This window comes from Equus asinus, chromosome 5 (genome assembly GCF_041296235.1).
Source record: "Equus asinus isolate D_3611 breed Donkey chromosome 5, EquAss-T2T_v2, whole genome shotgun sequence".
In the NCBI taxonomy this organism is placed as follows: Eukaryota; Metazoa; Chordata; class Mammalia; order Perissodactyla; family Equidae; genus Equus; species Equus asinus.
This window is the reverse complement of record NC_091794.1, coordinates 63,824,179-63,834,947: the sequence shown is the minus strand read 5'-3', so window position 1 is coordinate 63,834,947 and position 10,769 is coordinate 63,824,179. Positions and strand designations below refer to the sequence as shown.

The following is a 10,769-nucleotide window of genomic DNA, read 5'->3' as shown; positions in this document are numbered from 1 at the left end:
GATCATTCGATGGTACCCTAAGAAGCATCTGAATTCATTGGTCAAGAATGCCATAAGGACATCTTTCATCAAAAAAGGTAAAACTAGGTTGTTCATCTTTGGCAAATGTTTCTTGGTGATAATGCTGAACTTTTCTCTTCAACTTTTAAAAACTTTTTTATTATGCAGGTTGCATTTTACTCAAAATTTATAATTTTAGGGATTTTTATGATAAAGTTAGAAGATGACTGATTCTTACACTCAACACTCTTTCGTGTCACAGTCCCTTCTTCGCTGCTCCCCACAGTGGAGTCTGGAGTCTGAAACAGACTGATCCTCTGAGCACTTGGTGTTTCCAAACTGCTTTTGTGCTTTTCTTCTTTGCTTTCGGTCTGTTTCTGCTCAGGGAATGTATATATATACGTACAAAGAAATAAAACAAGCTCTTTAACTTTCCAGACGAAGCTGCACGCGTCTGGAATTGCAGGGATTTTCTACCAATCTGGAACATCCCTTCTTGATCATTAAATATTGCTTACAGATTTTAATCTGAGTGGTCCGAAATAATTTCTTATCAAAACCTCAGGTAAACAGTTAACATTCTAGAGAGAGCATCCGAAGGATATCCCAAATATTAGTTATTCAGGATCTCTCTACTTGATTACTCTGGAACAGTGTACTAGAATTCTCTATATCTGGATTATCTGTCTCTTCAATAAAATGGACGTTACAAAACTATAAATTAACACAGTTCCTTGGCACTTTTGTCAAAGATTGATATGAGACGTCCATAAATAAAACATAGAGCACTTTTTTGGGAAAAGGGCCAAGTCCAACACAGTGAGGGGTGATGTGGGTAAAGCTTTTCTCTCTTAATGAACTGGCACGATCTTCTCTCAGGCAAAGAGAGCTGTTTAAACACTTTCCTTTTTCTCCTTCATTGCCAAGTAGGTTAGATCTAAGTTGTAATGTTATCACTTATGTTCACCTCTACTCAGTTCTTCTCTATTTTTCATACACAGAAGATTAAGGTTCCTGCTCCTTTGAAGGTAGGTATGGTTATGTGACTTATTCTGGCCAAAAAAAAGTGGTGACTAGAAGTAATGTGAGTCACTTCTGGGCCAAAGCATTTAGTTACTAGAAGTCAGCTCTCTAAACTCTGTCTCCCTAGCTGTAGTAACCAAAAAGCTATGGACAAGGCCTGAAAGATGGTGAAATCTGTCAGCCTGGGCTTAAAACTGATCAATTAGAGGCAGAAGCAACTCTCAAACCATACTGAATGCACAGCATGAGCAAGAAGTACACTTATATTGTATTATACCACTGGGACTTTGAGATTATTTGTTACTGCAGCATAGCCTAGCATATGCTAACTGACGCCTAGATGTTATGTTAAATAGCCTGAAATATTGTTTTAAAAAGTATATTCCTACATCTACCCTCTGTGATTTAATTTTCATGCTTTTAAAAAGTTCAATTACTTATACTTAATTTCTTAAAAAATAATAATCCTGAAGCCTCTGTTATTTCTTGTCTTTTACTTTTTTCCTTTGATTTTCTTTATTTTTTGATTTGATGAATCAAGATCTTTGAAAGTAATCTGCTCCCCTTTTGTGTTTGTTTTGACTCTCTTTTGGAAGCACATAGAATATAGTCAATATGGGCACATATTTATGAATATTGGGTCGATTTTGTCAAACTGATTGGCTCAACTTGATAAAACGAAAAGAAAAGCAAATCTAACTGTAGGCATTATATGTAAACTCCTTAGTAGGGTTTGTTGTTACTGCTGCTTGCTTTTATCTTTTATAACTGGCTAGCTATAGATGGTGACCCTCTTATTACTGTTTTTATGGATGATCTTCTAGTATGGATCTATGACTAAATTTTTTCTTGATTTTCTCATCTCTTTTGCATGCCCCTGTGACTATTTCTCTATTAAGGAGTATTTATAACACCTGCTGATGTTAGGATTGGTCGTTTCATGCTCCTGTTGCTTTGGACAGCTGTTGCTGCCCAGGCAGCAAGAAGTAGAAGGGGGAGCAAAGACAAAAGTCACTGTTTGTCTTGAACATCATTTAACCTTCAGAGAGCAGGAAGCTTCCCAGGTGCAGAGCCAGAAGGTCAGCCCTCTGCATTCTAGAAAGAGCCAAAGGTCTGTTATATTCCCTGAATGATCACTTGTGTCTGAGACCAGGCAGTGATTCTAGTGTCGCTATAGTCCAAAATGTCAGTCAATTGCCACCTTCATCTAACATGAAATTATCCACTTGCATAAGCATACATTATGTTTGCAAAATATCTGCCAAATGCTGAAACATCAGGTAGAACCATTATTTTCTCTCTTTATGCTGGCACCTCACCTTTATTTATTCAATACTCTGCAGGCATTTTCTGAACACCTACCACGTGCCAGCACTTTTCTAGGCCCTTGAGATAGGTCAGTGAATGAAGCAAAGGTTGTTGTTCTCCCGTGGCCTGCGTTCCAGCCGGCAGAGTCAGACAATGGGCGTAATAAATGAGGTGACAAGTGCTTCATGAAAATGAAGTGATGGAACAGGGTGAAGGGCCAGGTTGCTTAATGAATAAGATGGATGGTCAGCCCCACTGAGAGGTGAGCTCTGAGTCAACACTTGAAAGAGGTGAGGTCATGGACCAGACAGATATTTGGGGAAGAGTCTTCCGGACAGATGGAGCAATGAATGCCAAGGCCTGAAGCTGGAGTATGCCTGAGAACAGCAAGGATGCCAGGTGCTGAGTAGAGGAGCAGGAGGTCGGCTAGAAAAAGAGTCAGCAAGGCAGTGGAGGGGAGGAAGATCCTGTAGGTCATGTAGGCTTTTGCCCTGAGTTAGAAAGGGAGCCAATGGAGGGTTAGAGCAGAGGGTTAACCCAGGGAGCAGGGTAAGAGCTAAAACCTGCTGGCTAAGGCTCTAAAAGGATCATCTGGCTGTTGTGTTGAGAACAGACTGTGGGGACAGGGATGAAGTAAGGAGACCAGTTATTACAGAAGTCTACGCAAGAAAGGATGGCGGCTCAGACCAGAGTACAGCTGCAGAGCTGGCAGGAAGTGTTGGGTTCTCAATGTGTTGTTAAGGTAAGCCAGCGGGGTTTCTGGATGGGCTCAGCATGGGACGTAAGACAAAGGTGTTGAGAATGGCTTTAAGTTTTTTTGCCTAAACTATCTATGGTAAAAAAAAAATTAGAAAGAAAGCAAACCTTTAGTAAATAAGTTTTTTTCAAGCTTTCTAAAAGAAAAAGCTTTAAATTCACTAAAAAGTTGGTCTTGCAGAATGCAAGACAGTGCTATCAGCATTAGGGTTGTAAACAGGAATCAGGGCTCTTTAAGTTGAAAGGTCAGCTGCCTTACCACTCATATGCACTGTGTCCGCCTTGTGCCAGCTGAGCTGGCTTGAAATTCTGTCTGTATTTTACTAATCCAGCCCTCATGCAACTGTGAAAATAAACTGCCCTAAGCGATTCACCTCGCTCAAGAGCACTTATCAACAACTTGTAGTGAATTAGGCATCTCCTTGTAAGTGTAGTTCATGAGGTAGTTAAAATTTGCCCACATGAAAGTGACACTTATTTGGCACGTTTATAACGTTAACAGACTGAAACAGCAACTGCTGTTCAAGCGGTGTTACGAAGTGCTGTGGATAGTGTTGTTCCATACACAGCACATCTTTACTAGAGTGCGGTCCGCTTTCCAAGGAGGAGATGCAGCTGGGTGTGTGCAAGCGGCTTTTGTTTTGGAGTCAGATCAGACCGTATTTGAATCGGAGCTTTGAAAATTACTAGCAAAGGAGTTAAAAATGTTAAACCCAGCTGAGCCTCATGCACTTTCCTTATTTGTAAGCTCAAGACAACGATTTCGATCTTGCTTGGATGTTGTGAGGATTTAAAACAAGGTATATAAAGCCTGGCACCTGGTCGGCACCAAGCAAATAGAGATATTATCATGATATCTAATATACAAGTGTTAATGACTACTATTAAATACTGTTATATAAAGATATTATGTTTTAATATTGGTATTAATATATTAATAAGTGCTAAGCATGACTATAAGAGTAATAATAGCAATGATATCACAGTGACATCTATGGCAGCCTCAGAGCAGAATTAATCCTCTATATTTTATTAAAAGCCAGCCCTGGTGGTCTGGCAGTTAGCATTCGGGGCTCTCCCTGCTGCGACCTGGGTTCCTTTCCTTGTCAGGGACCCACACCACCCATCTGTAGGTTGTCATACTGTAGCAGCTGCATGTTGCTGAAAGCTCTGCCACTATTATTTCAAATACCAGCAGGGTCACCCGTGGTGGACAGGTTTCACTGGAGCTTCCAGACTGAGACAGACTAGGAAGAAGGACCTGGCCACCCGCTTCTGGGAAATTGGCCTGTGAACAGCCGCGGAGGATTGTCTGATACAGCGCTGGAAGATGGGAGGATGGCGCAGAGAGACCGGGCAGGGTTCCGCTCTGCTGTGCACGGGGGCGCTAGGAGTTGGAATCAACTCGAGGGCACTAACAACAAGTTTTATTTGAAAAAATAAGGAAGCTGTATCCGACCACGTCATGTCGGAGTTTTGGCAACCTATATATCACTAGTTGCCTGGATGAAAAGGAGATACACAAATTGAAAATGCGTCACATTAAGCACATCAACAACCGATGGCAGATAGGCAACCGACTGCCGCTTCCTGATGTGGTGATGAGACTGCCAGGGCTGGAAGGGAGGAAGATGGTCCCACCCAAGTCCCACTTGCAAATGGGATTTGTGCTGTCACCCACCCCCTTGGGATTCGGGACTGCCTATCTCTAATAGTCACAACATTTTTTAATGAAAGATCTTTGCAAATATTTCCGGAAACCTCTGACACTCAAGAAAACTTGACTTGGTATTTCAAACTAGATGTGCATGGTTTTTAAAACTTTCCTTTCTGCCGTATTTTCTCTATCGTTGACTGGTTTGACTGGGATTGAGTTCAAATTATAAATTAAATCCATATGCTAGGCATCAAACAAGGGTTCTGAAATGCAAAATTTCATTTGTGATTCCCTGCTAGAAACAAAAAAGAAGACGCTATGATATCTGGGGACTTCAGATGGCCCAGCAGTCTTGACTTTTCCTCCAGTTCTCCTGGAAGAGATGAGGAGAAATCCGACCAGTCTCTGCACTGCTACTGGTAAGCGAACGAATGGAGGAGTCTAGACTTACTGACTGCCCTCCCCTGAGCCAGCAACTGTGCACAGCACTGTCATAGACATTGTTGACACAAATAATCAATAGTCAATCTACAAGTCAAAATTGAGGTGAGTTTATTCTAAGCCAGCTTTGAGGACTGTAGCCTGGGGCCTGCCTTCTTCAGGGAAGGAAGGAAGGGCATCAAAGAAGTGGGGTGTACAGAGTGGTTCTATACCATCTTGGAACAAAGTGCATACACCACGTAGGCAGGAGTGTCTGTTTTACTACTGTCAGGAGATGCTTAGCTGGCACAGCAGGTCGGTGGTCACAAGGTGAGCACAGCAGGTCAGTAACTCATCCTTAGTTCCCAGGAAGAGATGCTTATCCTTAAAGAAATGCGGATATGGGGGGAAACTGCATCCCTATCTTTAGGGGCATCATTCTTGTCTTTGGGGCGTAGTAAACATTGAAAGCAGATGTACAATGCATGCTCAGCAGGCCACGTCAGGCCCTTTTGGAAAAACAAGGTCAGGCTGAATTAGGTTTACACCAAATGGCTTCCTCATATACTCCAATATATCCCATTGCTTTTCATTTATTTATCAACATCCTCTCACTGGTTCTCTGAACAAGGCAGATATTACCACTCCCATTTTACAGATGAGGAAACCAAGGCTGGGAGAGATTAGTTCACACACCTGGTACGTGGTACAGCTAGGATGAGAACGCTGATCTCGCCTGCTTTCCCAGAGAGCTCTCTCCCCATTTCATCTCACACTTTATTTCTTCTTCCTATCCCATCTCTTCCCCAGGGGACCAGGTGACTTTTCTTTTTGTCATCTGTTTGGAATCAGGAGCACCACATGGTGGCCATACTCTGGTCACAGGAGTGATGGAACCCCAGTAAAGGGCTGGGGAAGAAGCCTGGGGACGTTCCCAGTGTGCACAGTGGGCTGTGCTGATGGTCAGGGGATCACTGATGCTCTATTTCGAAGCCGACTTGAATCTTTCAAATAATATGAAGGCCATAAATATCCGTGGGGGGAATTAAAACTAGTTATTTTCAGTAATTACAAATTATCTCACTGCATTTTACGCACGGATAGCTAAAAAGCCACCACCAGCTATAAAATCATTGGCTAATGAAAAGAACATCCTAAGGTTTTGATTTATTGTCCTTGCTATCAGAGGCGACCACAGCCACCGTTACAAATGTGTAAACAACCTCGATGAAGGTTTAATGTGCTTTTCTCGTGAGCTTCCATTGTCTTTACCCACGAGCCGAAGCTTTGTGCTCCTGAGCATCGTGTAATTAAAATCCTTTCACTCAAAAGAGAAGCAGAGACAGTTATAGACTAATTTATGGAGGAAACAGGAAGGATCTTCTATTACTAGCAAGAGCGGTGGTAGGAATTTTGTTTTAGGTGTGGACATTATTAATTGCCACTGTGACTTTGGAGGCGGACTTCTCAGATACCAGGCCTTCACTGGAGGCTGCGTCTGGGTGATAACAACAGAGGACGGTGAGCAGATCCAGCTTCCACCGCCCGCCTTCCTGCCTGAGGGAGCTCAGAGGCTGCCTGAGAGCACCGTACCGGGAGCTCAGAGTGAAGTGAGCCCACACAGGAAAGAGGGTGCTCTCACGCGCCCTGCCACCCGACCCCGGTCAGGGCACTCACAATAGACGGGTGCAAGTCCACTACCCCTTCCTACTCGAGAGCCGTTGTCTGTGGGATTGCTCAGCGATTACACGTAATGGCTCCCACATATTTTGAAAGCTCAAAACAAACAACAAAAACAACCACCCCAGGAGTCAATTACGTGTTTGATATTGTACCTCCAGGAAAGTGTTCCTGAAAATGAACATCACCATGCCAGGAAGAATTATTCTTTTTGTCCAGGTACTTTTACCTGCCACCTTATTAGGGCGGGAACTGGCTGGCCGAGGTGGCGAAGCTCAGCAACCTCAGCTGTACAGAGCGAATTACTGATGACCCACAATTCCTGAGACGAACCTTCAGTATTGGCTCTGCTGCTCTCCTAACTACGGCAAAACAGGTCAGCATAACGCAGACGTGTGGCGCTGCCGAAGGCAGTTTGTTCAGCCCAATGTCACCTAAGAAAATACTTGTGCCTTTGAAGAGTTTTCATTGTTAGTGATGGGTCCTGTTTTCCAAGAGTGAATGCCGTGGTCATTGATTCTGCCTTCCTAAGCTCTGAATCGCTGCCGAAGCCACCGCGCTCTCTGCTGCACACCCCACCCGGCCGACAGGCCTTGCAGCAAACTGACAGAGGCAGGGCCCGATGGAGCGGAACGGAAGGCACGCGTGTGCTCATCTTCCTGGAGTCTGGGCGGCTTGGTCACTCCTACCATTCCTCTCTTATACTGCCTCTGTGCCTCATACAGCCCTTTCTTTGGTTTATAAATTCTAAATCAATAAGATTTCTCTTAGGAAGCAGACTTGTTAATACAATACACTTTTTAGAAAAATGCTTGAATACCACGGAATGATGAGAGGCTAAGAACACACGTTCCTTTTGCCTTATATAGTTCCAGATGAAAAGATAAAATTGGCTCCAGAGTAAGAGACTCACCATCCCCAGGAGAGGCATCGTTCTTCAATTACTTAAGAAGCAGTCACTTCTTCCAGCTACTCAGCATGAAATGACTGAGAACACAGAGCACTGGGCCGGCAGCTGACAGCCAGCCTGCACAAAGCAGCATTCAGGACTGTCTAGTCTTCCTACTTGACTTTATTTCCCCAATGCCTTTAGGACACAGGTCTGTAATCTACAGCGAATCATCCGCAAAAGGAAAAAGTCAGCAGGAAGTCCTTGACTGAGGTGAACCTACAAACTGAGGGTCTGACCATGAGGAAAGCACTTGGAAGAAAGGGCGTCAGCCATGCTCTTCTTTAGGAAATGAGGACCGAGGTCAGACTCCAGGCTCTCTGGGGACAGGCTGAATGTCCAGCTACTTTTGGTTGGAAACCAGGCAAATTGGCAGGAGCGTACAGAAAATGGACTATTTGTGTCAATGAGAGTGCCTGGCTTTCAGAACTATTCATGTCACTTTCCACAATCCAGCTGAACAATTAATTAATTTACCTCCAACCCCTAGCAATCAAGACTACTTTTTGGTTCAAAAGAATTAAAGAATTGAAAAAGACCAAAGTGAAAATTGAAAAGTTCAACCACCTTTGAAAATTCAACTTTGATACTACAATGGAGTAGTTAGCCTGTGAAGAGAATCTCTAAGCTCATGACATTAATCAGATACCACATCTAAAAACTATAATCGTGAGGGTCCAAGCCAGCCCTTTCAATGGAAGCTTGTGTGCTTTCCTGACTTCTTAAACAGTGTGCTCCTCTCAATGAGCAATTTCAATGTGGAGTCTAAAATTGGGGCCACTGATGCAGAGACGGTGGATGTCCAGGTCCATCAGCTGCGGAGCACTCGTCCAGAGGTGGAATGAGACCAAGAATCTTGACATGCTCACTGGAGTAGGACAGGCATGAAGGGAGAGAAGGTCTTGGCTTTGTCTCTTTCTCATGAAGATTGCATAAAGCATGAAAAGCTGCAGTGTCTCCTGGACAGTGGAATATTACTTGCTTTTTGCATAAATAATTGGTGAATTACAACCGAAGGAAGTAGCCTTTGTCTACGTAATTTTTGCATCCTTCAGAAAACCATATTCTCTGTTATCTGACAGGGTCTTTTGGCTTTTCAGCATCATTTATATTTTATACAGCACACAATAATATTATGGACACTCTCTTCTGGTTGGCTAGCTATGAGTGAGTTGCTTCATGGATCAAATGCAAAGGAACAATTAATATTATTTCTAGAATTCAGATGAGGCTGCTTCGAAGAAGATTCACTCCAAAGTTTTCAAGTGCTTTTTCAACATGATTGGAAGATGGCACATTTTTAGACATGAGACCAGATGCAGATTTCCTCCAAACTTTCCATAATGCCTGACTTTCAAAGCCCTTCCTAAGTGGCCCCTGTCTACCTCTCTAGCTTTACTTCCTTCGTTCCCACCAACCCACCCTAGTTTTAAATATACCCAACTATTAATAGTTTCCCAAACACGATAAGCTATTTCAAATGGCTGTGCATTTGCCATGTGTGTTCTCTACCTGGGATGTCTCCCGACCGAAGGTTGTCTCCTGCTCACCCTTGGAGATTCGTTCTAGGCATCGCCTCCTGCTGCAGGCTCCTGTGACCCTCCCGGGCTGATCCAGGCATCTTGCTTAGAGGCTGCCAAAGCGGCCATATTTATATTTGTCATCTGCCATGTTTGCTTACCTATCTGTCTGCCTAAAACGTGAGCTCCCTGATGGCACTCATTCTGTCCTTCTATGCCAATGCTGCCCAATGGAAATGTGGAGCTACATACTCAGGCTGCTCACCTCCCCGACCCTCTCAGCTTCTCTGTGTCTGCTGTTCCTCAGCTCCCCTAACATTGCAGAGCTGGGGGCCAGAGTTCAAACGGAGTCCCCCAGCCACACATCTAAACACTTGACATTATAAATCACGTCAGCGAACTGTTAAATAAAATATGTTCATTCCTGCTCCATTGACAAACACGTATTGAAAATACAAAAATTCAAAAGATAGTGTAAAGCTGTGGTTTTTATATGTTCTGTTAATGGGCCAGTGATATTTAGAAGAGTAATAAAATTAAACAATAAATGATTGACACACTTACTTATTTAAAATATAAATGTTATTTTTCTTGCAGATATACTAGTTATTATAATCAACGTTTTCACATAATTTGTGTTCTAGCGACAGTAGTGATTGAACGGAGGAGCCAGCAAACTTTTCTGTAGAAGACAAATAGTAACTCTTTTCAGCACTGTGGGCCTTGGGAACTCTGGAGCCACCGTCCTCTGCCACTGAAGTGGGAAAGCAGCCGCAGCAGCACGTGACCCACGAGTGAGGCTGGGTCACAAGAAAACTTTGTTTATGGACATTACAATCAGAATTTCATGTTATTTTCACTTGCCACAATATTATTGTCCTTTTGATTTTTTCCCAGCTATTTCAAAATGTACAAAAAGAGTCTTAGCAGGCAGACTGTACAAAAACAGGGCCGATTTGGTCTGTAGGACATAAGCTGCCGACCCCTGATCTAATGATTGAAAAACAAAACACAATCCATATTAAAGTGTGCAAAGTTTGAGTGTATTATAAAAATATAAATTAAAGGAAAGGTAAAAAGACAAAAATAAATCATTTCTCATGTCTTTTACAAAGTTATTTTTATTCTAAAATATGCGAAATTGCCTACTGAAATGAAAAGGCAAAATACACATTTCAATCAATGAATGTAAAAATTTTAAATCAAAATTATTTCCATAGTTCAGAAATTCTCAACTTCCGTTTCAGTCCCCATAATTCTCTGCTCCTTTTTAATGCCAGTGCCAAGCATGGTCCAGTTTCAGCTTCAATTTGAAATTAAAGGTCTTTAAGTCCCTTCTGTTCACTTCCCAGTTCTAATTAACAGTTTGTACACTTGAGAAATATAGCATGGCTTATTTTAAGACTAATTTTTTCAGTGTCCTACTTAATTTGTACTCAGCCTGAGAAATTAGAGG

General features: G+C 42.6%; 1 long non-coding RNA gene across 1 annotated transcript; it reads left to right on the top strand.

The window, feature by feature from the left end:
* Window positions 1-2,731: 2,731 nt before the first annotated feature.
* On the top strand, window positions 2,732-10,172 carry LOC139045442 (uncharacterized). The gene is made up of 3 exons (XR_011503759.1): window positions 2,732-3,073; window positions 5,044-5,163; window positions 9,958-10,172. It is a non-coding gene; the product is annotated as an uncharacterized lncRNA (long non-coding RNA).
* The last annotated feature ends 597 nt before the right edge of the window (window positions 10,173-10,769 follow it).